Raw genomic sequence first — 18,808 nt, 5'->3', positions numbered from 1 at the left:
ATAATATAATTGTTTTAGACAACTTATTTGTACACAAATGTAGATTTTTGAAGACTACCCCCTTATTATTGATTTTTTAAAGATAGCTTGATATTTTTGTGCAATCTTTAAGATTTGTTAAAAACAAACAAGTCCTGAAACGCAGTGCTGCCTTTGTTCCATACAAGCTGATATGATATGTATAATTGAATGTACAGTATAAGACACACGTGTGTGTGCTTGGTTATGTTCTTTACAAAATATGCATTTTGAATGTATTATTCAAGTGTCGTATATGTTTGAACAATTTGAAGTATAATAATAAAACACATATATATATATATATATTTTTTTTACTGTCGACCACCGATGGGTGGTAACTTAATGTCGCTGCAGTAGAGTCATTGATCAAATTTCTGCGTTTTTTTCCCCTTCAGGTCGTCAACTGTTTGTGACCCAACTGTTATCAACTGCACGTGAAGAACAGAAATCAAAGGATTGCTGCTATGTCTGAAAAAACGGAGGTTGATTTAACCGGAGCTAAGCAAAACCATGGCGTATGGCTAGTAAAGGTTTGTTGCCTAAAATGTATTTGAACGATAAGTCATATCCATAAACATATTGGTCACACTTGTCAGTTTTCTTGAAGACCTAGCCTAGCAATTAGCAAGCTAAACTACAGTACCACCTCTGCCCCGGTCTCTTTTTCACTTTTGTTTTACCTGATCAGGTTTCCAGTGCCGAGCCCAGCAGTGCGCCAACGCGTCAGGGAAAGGAGAGGTTGGAAAGTAAGAACTGGCTTTTGGCTACAACTCCACATTTGTTCTTTACAGAAAACATGATGTATTTTCAGAGGGCTCCAACAATGCCAAAAAGAGAAATGTTGAATTCTGCAGTGGACATCATGCTCAATTGGGTAGTTGGTGATGTTGCATGTAAATAGGCCTTAATGTCTTAGCTGACTAATCTCAACTCCATGGGGAAGGACGTTTCTGGTGGAGTTCATCAGAACTTCCATCACCATGGTGTTTAGTCAGTTATCATTGTCCTAAATTCTGTAACATGTTCTTTTGAGGAGTCAGTTGTCTAATGAGAAAATGTGTGTAGTGTATGTTGTAGTTTCCTTTTTGTATTTTGTCCTACAGGAATCAAGGAAAAGCAGATGTAAATCTGGTACTTGTCGCCACATGGTGTCACTGTAAACCCATACACTGTTCCTCATCCTCTAATACCTCCAACTTTTGGAACTATTCTAGAAAACAGTAGCTGTATTATTGGATATAAGTTGAAATATTGGATGCCATGTTTATATATTCATAGAATATTATTAGTTGAATCAGACGTGTTACTGCTTGGTTGGAACAAAAGCCTGCACCTATGCTGGGATGTTAGCTGATTCATGGGTCTGTGGTGTATCACCAGGTGTCATTCACACTGAATGAGGACCTGACCAGCCTGTCTGCATTTGGGGAGAAGGCAGCGTCGGTACGAGCCCCACGGGACCATCCAATGACCATGCACAGTGTAGGGGGAAAGACTATGGCTGTGTTCACTGAAAGCTCTGCAGGTAACAGTCAACTGTCCTGCTCTAATACTGGTAAAACTACATGGCGGTATGGTTAATTTGAGTTAACGCAATATGGTGCATGAGTTGATGAATCATAAATAATCAAGAAATGAAACTCCTTGAGATTAATCAGATTAGATTTGGGTGTCCTGCTCAAGCAGTCTCTTTGACATGTCATGGAGAAGTGGAGAGGTTTATAATCCAGACTCATTTGGCTTATTTCATTTTACTTGTCTTGAAAAACTGTAGCTGAAATGTCAACAAAAGCCTATTTTAAACTCTCCCGATTTTGCCTTGCTCTATTGTGTGCAGAGTTATTACGATTACTCTAACACACAGATTTTATTTTATCACAATTTTTTAATTGTATTTAAACATTTCATCCCAACTTTAAAACAGCCTACTGTAACACTTATAACGCCTTCTCATGTGCGTACATAGTGTCAGCACATGCACCCACATGTACAACTACACGCACCCACATACTGTACATGTATTTTAATGGTCTGTTGAATGATTCTCAGAAAGAATGGGAACATCCATAGGCGCATATATATCGACGCACACACACACTTACACACAGAGCACTAATTGTGTCTGTTAATGATGTCATTCCTACAGAAGCCATGCACGGAATATCAGTAGTAGTTGGTTCATGTAATTTCATGTGTAAGTGGTAAAAAAAAAATGTGCGTAGTGCCCAACTCTGGCAGGCAGCAGGTATTGATTAAGTGGTTGCTTAGCAACAAGCTTCGCTACAGAAGCAGTGAATAGGCTCAGCTGTACTGTACTGTTAGAAAGCCATTCATTTCTCTCCCTCTCTCCTTCTCCCTCTAATTCTCTGCCAACCCCCATGCTCTCTCTCTCTTTTTCGCTGTCAGCCCTCCTGCTCTCTCTCTCTCTCTTAACCCTCCTGAAAGGAAATTGGTCAGGAGTGAAACTACAGTACCAGTCAAAAGTTTGGACACACCTACTCATTCAAGGTTGTTTTTTTTAAAACATTTTTGTTACATTGTAGAATAACATTAAAGATATCAAACATATAAAATAACACATATGGAATCATGTAGTAACCAAAAAAAAGTGTTAAACAATTCATTTTATATTTGAGTAGCCACCTATTTCCTTGATGACAGCTTTGCACACTCTCAACCAGCCTCATGAGGTAGTCACCTGGAATGCATTTCAATTAACAGGTGTTAATGCGCTTGAGCCAAATCAGTTGTGTTGTGACAAGGTAGTGGTGGTATACAGAAGATAGCCCTATTTGGTAAAAGACCAAGTCCATATTATGGCAAGAACAGTTCAAATAAGCAAAGAGAAACGACATGAAGGACAGTCAATTCGGAAAATTTCAAGAACTTTAGAAGTTTCATCAAGTGCAGTCGCAGAAACCATCAAGCTCTATGATGAAACTGGCTCTCATGAGAACCGGCACTAGAAAGGAAGACCCAGAGTTACCTCTGCTGCAGGGTATAAGTTCATTAGAGTTACCAGCCTAAGAAATTGCAGGCCAAATAAATGCTTCAGAGAGTTCAAGTAACAGACACATCTCAACATCAACTGTTCAGAGGCGACTGCGTGAATCAGGCCTTCGTGGTCAAATTGCTGGAAAGAAACCACTACTAAAAGGACACCAATAATAAGAAGAGACTTGCTTGGGTCAAGAAACATGAGAAATGGACATTAGACTGGTCGACATCGGTCCTTTGCTCTGATGAGTCCAAATTTGAGATTTTTGGTTCCAACCGCTGTAGGTGAACGGATGATCTCTGTTATATATGGCCGGTGCCAGTAAACGTCTGCAAAAAAGTGTCATGAAATTGTTGCCAGCAGAGCTGGTTAGGTTGTTTTCATGTTATCCAAAGGTAAACAAATCATTGGCCAGAGTGTCAAGTGTGTACTCCGAGAGCGAAACGAGATGGGTGGGGCTAAAGCTTAAGAGGGTGTGAACGATGCTGAATGGGTGTAGACGAAGAGCTCTTCACTAGATACCAAAACATTCAAAGGCGATTTTCTCGAAAGTGAGTTTACAAGTTGATTAACTTTCAAAGCAGAATTACTTTCCCATTGTTCCTCAAATGCAGTGTATGATATACAATGTTGTAGCTCTGAGTCTATACTTTTATCCAATGTAAAAAACACAATTTCACATTTTGCTACATAAGAGGGAATCCAGGTAGTGAGTCACATATTGGGAACTCCTTCAAATCTGTTGGAAAAGCATTCCAGGTGAAGCTGGTTGAGAGTATGTTTAGAGTATGCAAAGCTGTCATCAAGGCAAAGGGTGGCTACTTTGAAGAATCACAAATATAAAATATATTTTGATTTGTTTAACACTTTTTGTTGTTACTACATGATTCATGTAGATGTTTAACATCAATTCTTTACAGTCATAATGATTATATATGACCTGTAAATGTAGATGCTAATTGATGAAAAAGCTTGCGAGTGATATGTGTTATTTAATTAGTTTTTATATTCACAATTTTTTCTAAATAAGGCAGGCAGTTATACAGTCAGCTGCCTGGTCTCGGTGTGAACATTTTCTACTGATTATTACTTGCAACACGTGCATCCTTTGTGAGAGAGCAGAGCAGAGGGCGACGAGGTCTCTCTTCCAGGACACAAATGGATCTCTGAGCAACAATGACTTTTCCTGCCTGAACGATATGCTGCTGCTGGCTGGATGATGTCCACATGGACCTGGGCTGGTAGCTTTCACACCAATCTCAGCAAATCCACCCAGCCTCTCAGCTGATCAGACGCTACATACATCTTCTATTCCAGCACCAGCAGGACATGATTTAATTAGACAACTAATCACCAAACCTTGGGTTGAGCTGAATGAAGTGCTCTCTCTAGAGCTGGGTGGGAGAAACGGTGTTAGACTGTTGTAGATAAATAGAGTAGAGACAGGGTCAGTAGGAGAGGGCAGGTAACAAGCCGTCTGCCCTCCCACCCACCTACTGTAGGCCCTGACCTTGTCTTCTCCTCTCATTACAGACATGGACAGAACCGACAGGGGCACAGCTCTCGGCCTGACAACCATCACATGATCGCTCCAGTAGAGACAGATAAGAGAGCAGGTCTGAGGGGGATGAATCAATGGCAAAAATCCCGTGACTCACTCCCAGTGCTGAGAGGTGTTCGGGTGGAATGCTCAGTGATTCACACAGGGATTTGGACTGAAGATACACAGCCGACCCAGACGGCTACATTTCCTACAAGCTGCCTCAGATCCTGCCTCACAGAACTAGAGGCTCGGCAAAGACACACTCCAACCCTGAAGAACATTAGCAACAGTAGCAATGCGCATGCCCCACCCGCAGGCATCTATATTCTGTGTTTGAGGGATGCAAAATCCATTTGTCAGGTAAATCTCACGGATTGATTGCTTTAATTTTATTGCTGCGACTATTTCATTCCCTAGCTTGTGCCCGTCATTTTTTCCCGTTCAATCAGTCTTGATTGTGGCCTGTGGAATGTTGTCACACTCATCTTCAATGGCAGTGTGAAGTTGCTGATATTGGCAGGAACTGGAACACAGTGTTGTACACGTCGCTCCAGAGCATCCCAAACGTGCTCAATGGGTGACATGTCTGGTGAGTATGCAGGCCAATGGAAGAACTGGGATATTTTCAGCTTTCAGGAATTGTGTACAGACCCTTGCTGTGCATTATCATGCTGTAACACCAGGCGATGGCAGCTGATGAATGGCACGACAATGGGCCTCAGGATCTCGTCACGGTATCTCTGTACATTCAAATTGCCATCGATAAAATGCAATTGTGTTCGTTGTCCATACCTTATGCCTGGGGGCACTCTGTTCACAACATTGATATCAGCAAATGCCTCGCCCACATGACACCATACCCGCCATCTGCCAGGTACAGTTGAAACCGGGATTCATCCGTGAAGAGCACACTTCTCCAGCGTGCCAGTGGCCATCGAAGGTGAGCATTGGCCCACTGAATTCGATTACGATGCCAAACTACAGTGAAGTCAAGACCTTGGTGAGGATGATGAGCACACAGATGAGCTTCCCTGAGGCGGTTTCTGACAGTTTTTTCAGAAATTATTTGGTTGGCAAACCCACAGTTTCATCAGCTGTCCGGGTGGCTTGTCTCAGACAATCCCGCAGGTGAAGAAGCCAGATGTGGAGGTCCTGGGCTGGCGTGGTTACACGTAGTCTGCAGTCGTGAGGCCGGTTGGACGTACTACCAAATTCTCTAAAACAACGGCTTATGGTAGAGAAATTAACATTAAATTCTCTGTCAACAGCTCTGGTGGACATCCCTGCAGTCATCATGCCAATTGCACTCTCTCTCAAAACTTGATACATCTGTGGCATTGTGTTGTGTGACAAAACTGAACATTTTAGAGTGGCCTTTAATTGTACCCAGCATAAGATGCACCTTTAATGATCATGCTGTTTAATCAGCTTCTTGATATGCCACACCTGTCAGGTGGATGGATTATCTTGGCAAAGGAGAAATGCTCACCAAGAGGGATGTAAACAAATGTGTGTTTCGAAATACCCCGGTATACAGTAGCCGAATATCAGGTATGTTTAGATAGATGTAATTTAGAGTTAAGCGTGTTGATTTTTTTTAAATCTGAGGGTATCCTGCTATTGACACTTTTTGAATTAAGCAAGAGAATGTGACAACAGTAATTAATGAGGCCGTTTACACAACACATGTAGGGTAGACAGAGACAAGTGTTTGGTGGTTGCAGCCCTGGTCCACCCCTTTATGTTAATGTATTCATATATGCGAATACACCTGGTGTATTTATGCAAATTAGATACATATATTACCCTTATTTTAACATGAAAAAATACCTGATACAATAAGAAAATATATACAGTTGAAGCCGGAGGTTTACATACACTTAGGTTGGAGTCATTAAATCTCATGTTTCAATCACTCCACAAATGTCTTGTTAACAAACTATAGTTTTGGCAAGTCAGTTAGGACATCTACTTTGTGCATGACAAGTACATTTTCCAACAATTGTTAACAGACAGATTATTTCACTGCACCACAATTCCAGTGGGTCAGAAGTTTACATACACTAAGTTGACTGTGCCTTTAAACAGCTTGGAAAATTCCAGAAAATTATGTTATGACTTTAGAAGCTTCTGGTAGGCTAATTTTTATTTTACCATATAGGCTAGTTGAGAACAAGTTCTCATTTACAGCTGCGACCTGGCCAAGATAAAGCAAAGCAGTGCGACACAAACAACACAGAGTTACACATGGAATAAACAAACATACAATCAATAATACAATAGAAAAAGTCTATATACAGTGTGTGCAAATGAGGTAGGATAAGGGAGGTAAAGGCAATAAATAGGCCATAATGGCGAAATAATTACAATATAGCAATTAAACACTGGAGTGATAGATGTGCAGAAGATGAGTGCAAGTAGAGGTACTGGGGTGCAAAAGAGCAAAATAAATAACAGTATGGGGTAGTTGGATGGGCTATTTACAGATGGGCTATGTACATGTGCAGTGACCTGTGAGCTGCACTGACAGCTGGTGCTTAAAATTAGTGAGGGATATATGAGTCTCCAGCTTCAGTGATTGTTGCAGTTTGTTCCAGTCATTGGCAGCAGAGTACTGGAAGGAAAGACGGCCAAAGTAGGAATTGGCTTTGGGGGTGACCAGTGAAATATACCTGCTGGAGCGCGTGCTATGGGTGGGTGTGCTATGGTGCCCAGTGAGCTGAGATAAGGCGGGGCTTTACCTAGCAAATGCTTATAGATGACCTGGAGCCAGTGGGTTTGGTGACGAATATGAAGGGAGGGCCAGCCAACGAGAGCATACTGGTCGCAGTGGTGGGTAGAATATGGGGCTTTGGTGACAAAACGGATGGCACTGTGATAGACTGCATCCAATTTGCTGAGTAGAGTGTTGGAGGCTATTTTGTAAATTACGTCGCCGAAGTCAAGGATCGGTAGGATAGTCCGTTTTACGAGGGTATGTTTGGCAGCATGAGTGAAGGATGCTTTGTTGCAAAATAGGAAGCCGATTCTAGATTTAATTTTGGATTGGAGATGCTTAATGTGATTCTGGAAGGAGAGTTTACAGTCTAATTGTCCACATATTCTAAGTCAGAACCTTCCAGAGTAGTGATGCTGGACGGGCGGGCAGGGATCGGTTGAAGAGCATGCATTTAGTTTTACTTGCATTTAAGAGCAATTGGAGGCCACGGAAGGAGGGTTGTATGGCATTGAAGCTCATCTGGAGGTTAGTTAACACAGTGTCCAAAAAAAAGCGACAGAAGTATACAAAATAGTGTTGTCTGCCTAGAGGTGGATCAGAGAATCACCAGCAGCAAGAGCGACATCATTGATGTATACAGAGAAAAGAGTCGGACCGAGGATTGAACCCTGTGGCACCCCCATAGAGACTGCCAGAGGTCCAGACAACAGGCCCTCCAATTTGACACACTGAACTCTCTCTGAGAAGTAGTTGGTGAACCGGGCGAGGCACTCATTTGAGAAACCAAGGCTGTTGAGTCTGCCGATAAGAATGCAGTGATTGACAGAGTCGAACGCCTTGGCCAGGTCGATGAATACAGCTGCACAGTATTGTCTCTTATCAATGGCGGTTATAACATCGTTTAGGACCTTGAGCGTGGCTGAGGTGCACCCATGACCAGCTCGGAAACCAGATTGCATAGCGGAGAAGGTACGGTGGGATTTGAAATAGTCTGTGATCTGTTTGTTAACTTGGCTTTCGAAGACCTTAGAAAGGGAGGGTAGGATAGATATAGGTCTGTAGCAGTTTGGGTTTAGAGTGTCTCCCCCTTTGAAGAGGGGGATGACCGCGGCAGCTTTCCAATCTTTTGGGATTTCAGACGATACGAAAGAGGTTGAACAGGCTAGTAATAGGGCTTGCAACAATTTCGTCTGATAATTTTAGGAAGAGAGGGTCCAGATTGTCCAGCCCAGCTGATTTGTAGGGGTCCCGATTTTGCAGCTCTTTCAGAACATCAGCTATTTGGATTTGGGTGAAGGAGAAATGGGAAAGGCTGTGGGGTAAATTGCTGTGGGGGTGGGGGGGGGGGGGGGGTGAAGGGCTGTTGACCGGGGTAGGGGTAGCCAGGTGGAAGCCTGTATAGCCGTAGAAAAATGCTTTTTGAAATTCTCAATTATCGTGGATTTATTGGTGGGGACAGTGTTTCCTAGCCTCGGAGCAGTGGGCAGCTGGGAGGAGGTTGTCGTTTCTGAATCGACTTTGATAACTAACTCTGACTTGTGTGTGTGGTTTGCTCCCATGATTTGGTAAATAGAGGAAATTTCCACGACAAGGTGCTCTTATTCTCCATGGACTTTACAGTGTCCCAGAGCTTTTTGGAGTTTGTGCTACAGGATGCAAATTTTTGTTTGCTTTCCTAACTGCCTGTGTATATTGGTTCCTAACTTCCCTGAAAAGTTGCATATCTCGTGGGAAATTTGATGCTAATGCAGTACACCACAGGATGCTTTTGGGCTGGTCAAGAGCAATCAGGTCTGAAGTGAACCAAGGGCTATATCTGTTCCTGGTTCTACATTTTTTTAATGGGGCATGCTTATTTAAGATGGTGAGGAAAGCACTTTTAAAGAATAACCAGGCATTCTCTACTGACGGAATGAGGTCAATATCCTTCCAGGATACCGGGCCAGGTCGATTAGAAAGGCCTGCTTGCTGAAGTCTTTTAGGGAGCGTTTGACAGTGATGAGGGGTGGTCGTTTGACCGCAGACCCATTACAGAAGCAGGAAAATGAGGCAGTGATCGCTGAGATCCTGGTTGAAGACAACAGAGGTGTATTTGGAGGGCAGGTTGGTTAAGATGATATTTATGAGGGTGCCCGTGTTTACGGATTTGGGGTTGTACCTGGTAGGTTCATTGATAATTTGGGTGAGATTGAGGGCATCAAGCTTAGATTGTAGGATGGCCGGGGTGTTAAGCATGTCCCAGTTTAGGTCATCTAACAGCACGAACTCTGACAGTCATTTCACATATGTTGTCCAGGGCACAGCTGGGGGAAGAAGGTGGTCTATAGCAAGCGGAAACGGTGAGAGACTTATTTCTGGAAAGGTGGATTTTTAAAAGTAGAAGCTCAAATTGTTTGGGCACAGACCTGGATAGTAAGACAGAACTCTGCAGGCTCTCTCTGCAGTAGATTGCAACTCCATCCCCTTTAGCAGTTCTATCTTGGTGGAAAATGTACATTTCAGGGGTTTTGGTGGTCTTCCTAAGCCAGGCTTGCAAGCCGAAGAACACCATCCCAACTGTGGAGCACGGGGGTGGCAGCATCATGTTGTGGGGGTACTTTGCTGCAGGAGGGACTGGTGATCTTCACAAAATACAGTGTGGCAAAAAAGTATTTAGTCAGCCACCAATTGTGCAAGTTCTCCCACTTAAAAAGATGAGAGAGGCCTGTAATTTTCATTATAGGTACACTTCAAATATGACAGATAAAATGAGAGAAAAAAAATCCAGAAAATCGTAGGATTTTTAATGAATTTATTTGCAAATGGTGGTGGATAATAAGTATTGGAGTGGCCATCACAAAGCCCTGACCTCAATCCTATAGAAAATTTGTGGGCATTACTGAAAAAGCGTGTGCGAGCAAGGCCTACAAACCTGACTCAGTTACGCCAGCTCTGTCAGGAGGAATGGGCCAAAATTCGCCCAACTTACTGTGGGAAGCTTGTGGAAGGCTATCCGAAATGTTTGACCCAAGTTAAACAATTTAAAGGCAATGCTACCAAATTCTAATTGAATGTATGTAAACTTCTGACCCACTGGGAATGTGATGAAATAAATAAAAGCTGAAATAAATCATTCTCTCTACTATTATTCTGACATTTTTTTATTTTTTATTTTTTTATTTCACCTTTATTTAACCAGGTAGGCTAGTTGAGAACAAGTCCTCATTTGCAACTGCGACCTGGCCAAGATAAAGCATCGCAGTGTGACACAAACAACACAAAGTTACACATGGAGTAAGTAAACAATTAACAAGTCAATAACACAGTAGATATATAACACATTCTTAAAATAAAGTGGTGATCCTAACTGACCTAAGACAGGGAATTTTTACTAGGATTAATATTCAGGAACTGTTAACTGAGTTTATATGTATTTTGCTAAGGTGTATGTAAACTTCCGACTTCAACTGTATGTACCAGTACATTCTAAGGTGAAATTTTACAATAAATTGAATACCTGAATTTCCACCAAAATCCCTGAACTCATTATTTGTCCGTGCCAGTAAAATGTTTAATGTTCTACAATTCAGTCAATATCTAATGGATTATAAACAAATAAACTTTACTTAAAACAATTAGAGACACACTCACAAGACAGCTATAAATTGTGTTATTTGACATGTATCTTTTTTGACACGCAAAGGACGCAAACGGCGTTCCATATTTGTGATTGTATATCAGCATCACTCATTCACTCCACAACAGGTGGGCTGGAGTTATTTCCAGAACACTTCTCTTTCTGATGTATGTAATGCAGTATGGTTTCTTCCAGACAGTCTGACTTCGTGTCTGCAGTAATAGCAGAGTACAGTGAGAGGTGTTATTAAAGATGATCTGTAGTGCAATCTCTCTGCTCTGTTCGGGCTTTTCTGTTGTTTACCGTACCTTCTGAAACTGCTGGAACAGATGGATATACAGTACAAGTCAAACGTTTGGAAACCTACTCATTCAAGGATTTTTCTTTATTTTCTACATTGTAGAATAAGGCAGTTCCATTAAGCCCAGGATGGAATGTACAGTACACATACTCTTTAAAATATAAAGAGTTTTTTTATTTTTTATTTGACCTTTATTTAGCCAGGCAGGCTAGTTGAGAACAAGTTCTCATTTACAACTGCGGCCTGTGGATAATGCAGAAAATGCACAACTAAATAGTGGGTATGTTTAGAACATAATATTATTTAGAATGTACAGAGATGTTCATTGGAATGTAGAGATTCTTTAGAATGTACAGAGATATTCATTGGAATGTAGAGATTCTTTAGAATGTACAGAGATATTCATTGGAATGTAGAGATTCTTTAGAATGTACAGAGATATTCATTGGAATGTAGAGATTCTTTAGAATGTACAGATGTTCTTTAGAGTGCTGACTGAAGGCTGATGATTTATTTGAGAGACCACAGCATGTGGCTCAGTATAACTACAATGTCACATCTCTCATTCAACCTGCTAAGATAACTGTTGTCAAGCCTTCAGTGTGTCAACTGTCATTAGATTTGTGTTCCAACTACAATAGCAAAATATAATGTAAGACGCCATTGTCTTACATCACTCCTACTGAACGCTCGTACCTCAATTATTGCAGGCGGAATCGCCACAATCTGGCGTAAGACCATGGTGAGATTCTGTATTGCAGTGTTCTCCAGGGAGGGAAAGTAAGGGCTACGTCAGTCCATTCCTATTCTTTGGTTGTCATTGGCTACAAGGAAGAGAATGTCTAATTTGCTATATTTCTTAAGTCAAAACACTCGGTTGGTCTTTAGGTCGTGTGTGTGAACAGTCATCTGTTATAGCGTCAGAATAATAGCTGATATTATTAGTTCAGCTTGTTGAGATGTGGCACTCACTCCTCTCAGCCATGCTGTCGGGGGAGAGGAGTGGATTGATTGATTCAGCTGGCTTTCTTTTTCTCTGCCTCTCTCTGCCTGTCTTTCTCTTTTCCCCTGCCCCTCTTCTCTTGTTATTTTCTTCCTGTCTGTCATCTCTGCCATTCCTATCTCCTTGCATTTCTCGTTATCTTCCTTCTTTCTCTCCTCTCTGCCTCTCCTCTTTCTCTGCCTCTTCTCCCTTTATCCTCTCTATGCCCTGCCTCGTTCTGCCTCTCCTCTTCTCTCTGTGCCTATTTCCCCTCTACCCTTGCCTAGCCTCGGCTACTCTTCAGTCTAGGTCAGCTGTAGTTGACCCGTCCATTAAAGAGTCATTCCAGGCATGAGGAATGTATTGATAGTTAGGAATCTTAGTGGTTTCCCTTAATTACATATAACCATGGGGACACCTACTGCCACAGGGAACAGGCTAGGAGTGTGTGTGTATTAAAGTCAGCGTGGAGTGTGATGTAGGAGTTTCATTTGCCTGGCAACAGGTGAGAGCAAAAAAATAAAAATAAACATTAATCTGTTAATGGGTTGCCTCTAGGGCTGTTAGTGACATTATTACCGCTACACCGGCGAAAACGAGTCATGACCACGGTCAATTTCCACGTGACCGTTTAGTCACATTAACTAGGCTTTTCGAAGCTTTGATGCTGATGGTCGTTAGTAGCCTACCTAACTTGCTAACTGCCTGGTACTCAGCACTCTATTGCCCCTTTAATCACTCATCAATGAAAATATAATAGAAAATCCATGAGCTCATGTTGCTCAACATTTCTATAGGCTATGTTATTGCGTGAGAAAACAGAGTTTTGGTGGCCTCTTAAAAAGAGTGGATCCCTTTAGCTTTCTATAGGCTAGGCCTACTATATTTATACATCAACTTTCCTAATATTAAGCACATTGCTTCACTTTACAGTCGGAATATAGCCTACCTGGCTGGCATGAATATGAACCATGGGAAAAGCGTCCTCCATTTTCTATTTAAGTGCGTAGATTACATGTATTTTTCCCCTGCCTGTTCCGAGAAAGGTGCATGACAGTGGTCCATTCTAAATCAAAACTAATTTCACGCATAGTGTATCTTATCTAGTAGATGTAAAGATCAGATTATTAGCATAGTCTGATGGGTGACATTAGCCTATCACTTGTGCATGATGTATTAGGCAATCACTTGTGAATGATGCCCATATACTGTAAATATAATTACCTGTTGATCCCGATTCCGCTGGACAGACTATCAAGTTTCCTCCTCTTCTTCACAACAGGTCGGTCGTACCCGAGGTACAATTCCAGATAGGGGTGTTTCATGGTGGGTTGCTTGTTGAGGAAGTGGAATGAGCACACAGCCAAATTGTTTCCCCAGAGCGTGCAGTAAGGCAAGAAACAGTGCATGCCTTTTTTTGAAACTTTTTCAAAATCATAGTCACACACCTCATGTAGCCTAGCCCATAGGCCTATATGTTTTAATAAGGTTAGTATCACACCTCATGTAGCCTAGCCCATAGGCCTATATGTTTTAATAAGGTTAGTATCACACCTCATGTAGCCTAGCCCATAGGCCTATATGTTTTAATAAGGTTAGTATCACACCTCATGTAGCCTAGCCCATAGGCCTATATGGCTTAATAAGGTTAGTATCACACCTCATGTAACATCCAACATCACTACTCTGGACGGCTCTGACTTAGAATACGTGGACAACTACAAATACTTAGGTGTCTGGTTAGACTGTAAACTCTCCTTCCAGACCCATATCAAACATCTCCAATCCAAAGTTAAATCTACCACTCATGCTATCACTCATGCTGCCAAACATACCCTTGTAAAACTGACCGTCCTACCAATCCTCGACTTTGGCGATGTCATTTACAAAATAGCCTCCAATACCCTACTCAACAAATTGGATGCAGTCTATCACAGTGCAATCCGTTTTGTCACCAAAGCCCAATATACTACCCACCATTGCGACCTGTACGCTCTCGTTGGCTGGCCCTCGCTTCATACTCGTCGCCAAACCCACTGGCTCCATGTCAATTACAGGACCCTGCTAGGTAAAGTCCCCCCTTATCTCAGCTCGCTGGTCACCATAGCATCTCCCACCTGTAGCACACGCTCCAGCAGGTATATCTCTCTAGTCACCCCCAAAACCAATTCTTTCTTTGGCCGCCTCTCTTTCCAGTTCTCTGCTGCCAATGACTGGAACGAACTACAAAAATCTCTGAAACTGGAAACACTTATCTCCCTCACTAGCTTTAAGCACCAACTGTCAGAGCAGCTCACAGATTACTGCACCTGTACATAGCCCACCTATAATTTAGCCCTAACAACTACCTCTTTCCCAACTGTATTTAATTAATTTATTTATTTTGCTCCTTTGCACCCCATTATTTTTATTTATACTTTGCACATTCTTCCATTGCAAAACTACCATTCCAGTGTTTTACTTGCTATATTGTATTTACCTTGCCACCATGGCCTTTTTTGCCTTTACCTCCCTTCTCACCTCATTTGCTCACATTGTATATAGACTTGTTTATACTGTATTATTGACTGTATGTTTGTTTTACTCCATGTGTAACTCTGTGTCGTTGTATCTGTCGAACTGCTTTGCTTTATCTTGGCCAGGTCGCAATTGTAAATGAGAACTTGTTCTCAACTAGCCTACCTGGTTAAATAAAGGTAAATAAATAAATAAATGTAGCCTAGCCCATAGGCGTATATGTTTTAATAAGGTTAGTATCACACCTCATGTAGCCTAGCCCATAGGCCTATATGTTTTAATAAGGTTAGTATCACACCTCATGTAGCCTAGCCCATAGGCCTATATGTTTTGATAAGGGTTGTATCACACCTCATGTAGCCTAGCCCATAGGCCTATATGTTTTAATAAGGTTTGTATCACACCTCATGTAGCCTAGCCCATAGGCCTATATGTTTTGATAAGGGTTGTATCACAACTAAAGTGGTCAAATAACTTCTTAACATTAAGCACATTATTCCGCTTTACAACGGGTGTAGAGCCTAACTGGCCTACATAGGCAACACATGAGTTTCAAGTTTGGGAAAGAATTTTCACCATAAAAATGCACCTTTATAATAAAAGCATTACATGCATAATCACAATTGCAGTCACTTTTGAGAACCTTGTTTTCTCACTGATTCATTGTTTTTTGAAACATTTATGCTTATAGCCTACTTAGGCGTGTGCGCATTGCTACGCTTTTAATGTGTAGAAATTGCCGAAACGTTTCGATCTATTGGGTCAGCCTCATTGCTTTTAAAAGATTTTTGATGCGAGTGGTGGTATTGATTTGGGATCTATCACAACCCACAACTGTCCCAGACTATGTTTGGAATATTTCTCTCTCTCACAGAATGACAAGTTGACCAATAGAATAGGTTAACTAGTGTACTATGGGGGGATAGATTGACAGACTAGTGCATTGCGGTTCGTTAGTCATACTCTTCTTGTTGGCTGACAAAAAGTAAGCGTGGACAGTTCTAACATCTTCAATATGCGCCTCAGAATTCGTTTAAAAGGGCCCGAGCAGCTGAGTCCCCAACGTGTCTGTCTTCACTTGTAGCCTACTTCGGAGCTGAGATGCTTGTGAGAATGACCAGATCACCTGGTGGGTATTGGTGGCTAATAAGAATTAAGATATCTGAGAAAGCTTTGTGAGTGAGAGGTGCTTCGGAGCAAGGCAATTGGCAGCCGAGAGAAGGGAATTTACAATTATTATATTCAGAACAATGGCCACTTTGGCCGCAAAAGGCATGGATTTTTTACGGGTATTACAGCCACACAAGGAGGATGCCGCCATGAAATTCGAAGCCTGGTGAGAATATTATCAAGTGCTTGTCAAATTGTGAAGCAGGGACTGATGAATTGTGTGCAGGCTGAAACAAGGCAGAGCTCATCATTAGAGTCGCAAAATGCAGCCTTAGAATGTATTAAAAATCAAAACATACAACCGCTGGGCTATCACAACTAAAGTTGCAGAAATAACTCTAAATGAAGCATATAGGAGGACCTGTTTCTTTGTTACCCGCTCAACACAGAATAGCTGCATGTGCGCACTCCCTCTGAAATTGTTTGGAGAAAATATCCTTCATTTTATTCAGCTCAATTGTATTCGTCATACTATGAAATAATATAAATAATGCCACAGAATTCTAAGCAAATCTTGTCTGCTAAATTAACTATTGTAGCCCACAGCCATATGGCATAGCCAGATCAGGGCCTAACAAGGACAACTCAGAGTAGCCTATTCTGTTCATTTGAAATAGAGTACATTTTCTTCATATCATGTTTCTTTAGACCTGAAATAAATAATTGATTTATTGTGATGGTGTAGGCTCTATTAAAATGGATTTCTTATACTTTTTAAAATGTAGATGTTCCAAAGGTCTGCATCAATGGCTTGTAGGCTATGCGTGGAAGCCAGGAAATGCTAAACGTTTTTGTTAATTAACGGTCAATTACCGTGAGACCGGCAGTTATTTGCTTGACAATCACCGGCTGACAAAATGTCATGAACGCCACAGCCCTAGTTGCCTCTGTTTTGAATAAGCTAAGTATGTTCTGTCTCTGTTCTTCTCTCTTTCTGGATTAACCCCCCACCTCTCTCTCTCTCGCTCTCCTCCCACTACTTTTTCCTCTCCCTCTCTCCATCAATCTCCCTTAATCTCTCTCCCTGCCACCTGTGGGTTAGATATTCATCAGTCTGAGCCAAAAGCTAATAGGCACAGTGGTATCATCAAATATGGATGGGTCTGATCTGCAATTAAAAAGCTCTCAGGTTTGATGTCTCCCGCAGCACACTGCTGGCTTCGGGAGCTTCATGTTTGCCCTGCGCCAGAAGAATGTGTGTGTGTGCGCATGAGGGATTGTGTGTGTGTGTGAGTCATGAGTAGGGGGCTGTAGAGAAAGAAAGTGAGCACAAATTGGCTCCATCCAAAGCCTAAATGTAAAGAATATTAAAGAATTCAGTGATTTGTATTTCTTGTAACTTTCTGAAGACGTAGTGGCATGGGAATGCCTTTGTACCCGTTAGCGATGCCCAAACAGTAATTTCTAAAGGCTTTCCCATAAAACTGCAAGGTAGGCTTACATGGCAGAATATGATCTCATGATTTGTATCAATCAAGTGGTCTTTTTTTGGGGAGTGTTATTATGACAGTGTATTGGCTGGTAAGAATTCTGAGTGGCTGGTAAATTTTAACCTAAAGTGCATTCGGAAAGTATTCAGAGCCCTTGACTTTTTCCACATTTTGTTACATTTCAGCATTATTCTAAAATTGATTACAATGATTTTCTCAAATCTATACACAGTACCCCATAATGACAAAAGTTTTTGAAATTCTTGCATATGTATGATAAAAATATATATATTTTACATAAGTATTCAGACCCTTTGCTATGAGACTCAAAATTGAGCTCAAGTGCATCCTGTTTCCATTGATCATCCTTGATTGTAGTCCACCTGTGGTAAATTCAATTGATTGGACATGATTTGGAAAGGGACACAGCTGTCTATATAAAGTCCCACAGTTAACAGTGCAAGACATGAGGTTGAAGGAATTGTCCGTAGAGCTCCGAGACAGTATTGTGTAGAGGCACACATCTGGTGAAGGTTACCCAAAAATGTCTGCAGCATTGAAGGTCCCCAAGAACATGGTGGCCTCAATCATTCTTGAGTTTGGAACCACCAAGACTCCTCCTAGAGCTGGCTGCCCGGCCAAACTGAGCAATCGGGGGAGAAAGGCCTTGGTCAGGGAGGTGACCAAGAACCCGATGGTCACTCTGACAGAGCTCTAGAGTTGGGAGAACCTTCCAGAAGGACAATCATCTCTGCAGCACCCCACCAATCAGGCCTTTTATGGTAAAGTGGCCAGACGGAAGCCACTCCTCAGTAAAAGGCACATGGCAGCCCACTTGTGAGAGTCCTTTAGGTGCCTTTTGGCAAACTCCACCATGAGAAACAAGATTCTCTGGTCTGATGAAACCAAGTTTGAACTCTTTGGCCTGAATGCCAAGCGTCACATCTGGAGGAAATCTGGCACCATCCCTGCGGTGAAACATGGTGCATCGTGCTGTGGGGATGTTTTTCAGCGGCAGGGACTGGGAGACTAGTCAGGATCGAGAGAAAGATGAACTTAGCAAAGTACAGAGAGATCCTTGATGAAGACCTACTCCAAGCGCTCGGGACATCAGACTGGGACGATGGTTAACCTTCCAACAGGAGAACGACCCTAAGCACACAGCCAAGACAACGCAGGAGTTGCTTCAGGACAAGTCTTTGAATATTCTTGATTGTCCCAGCCAGAGGCCGGACTTGAACCCAGATCAAACATCTCTGGATAGACCTGAAAATAGCTGTGCAGCGACTCTCCCCATCCAACCTGACAGAGCTTGAGAGGCTCTGCAGAGAAGAATGGGAGAGAAACTCCCCAAATACAGGTGTGCCAAGCTTGCAGCGTCATAGCCAAGAATACTCGAGGCTGTAAACACTGCCAAAGGTGATTCAACAAAGTACTGAGTAAAGGGTCTGAATACTTATGTAGGGGTTATTTCAGTTTTTATTTTTAATACATTTGCAAAAAAATGCATA

General features: G+C 41.9%; 1 long non-coding RNA gene across 1 annotated transcript; it reads left to right on the top strand.

Moving 5' to 3' along the window:
* The first annotated feature begins 415 nt into the window (after positions 1-415).
* LOC118943585 lies at positions 416-1,540 on the top strand. The gene is made up of 3 exons (XR_005038814.1): positions 416-551; positions 710-767; positions 1,402-1,540. It is a non-coding gene; the product is annotated as an uncharacterized LOC118943585 (long non-coding RNA).
* The last annotated feature ends 17,268 nt before the right edge of the window (positions 1,541-18,808 follow it).

Source organism: Oncorhynchus mykiss, chromosome 22 (genome assembly GCF_013265735.2).
Source record: "Oncorhynchus mykiss isolate Arlee chromosome 22, USDA_OmykA_1.1, whole genome shotgun sequence".
Lineage (NCBI taxonomy): Eukaryota > Metazoa > Chordata > Actinopteri > Salmoniformes > Salmonidae > Oncorhynchus > Oncorhynchus mykiss.
The sequence above is the reverse complement of the archived record's forward strand: the minus strand, read 5'-3'. Positions and strand labels throughout refer to the sequence as shown.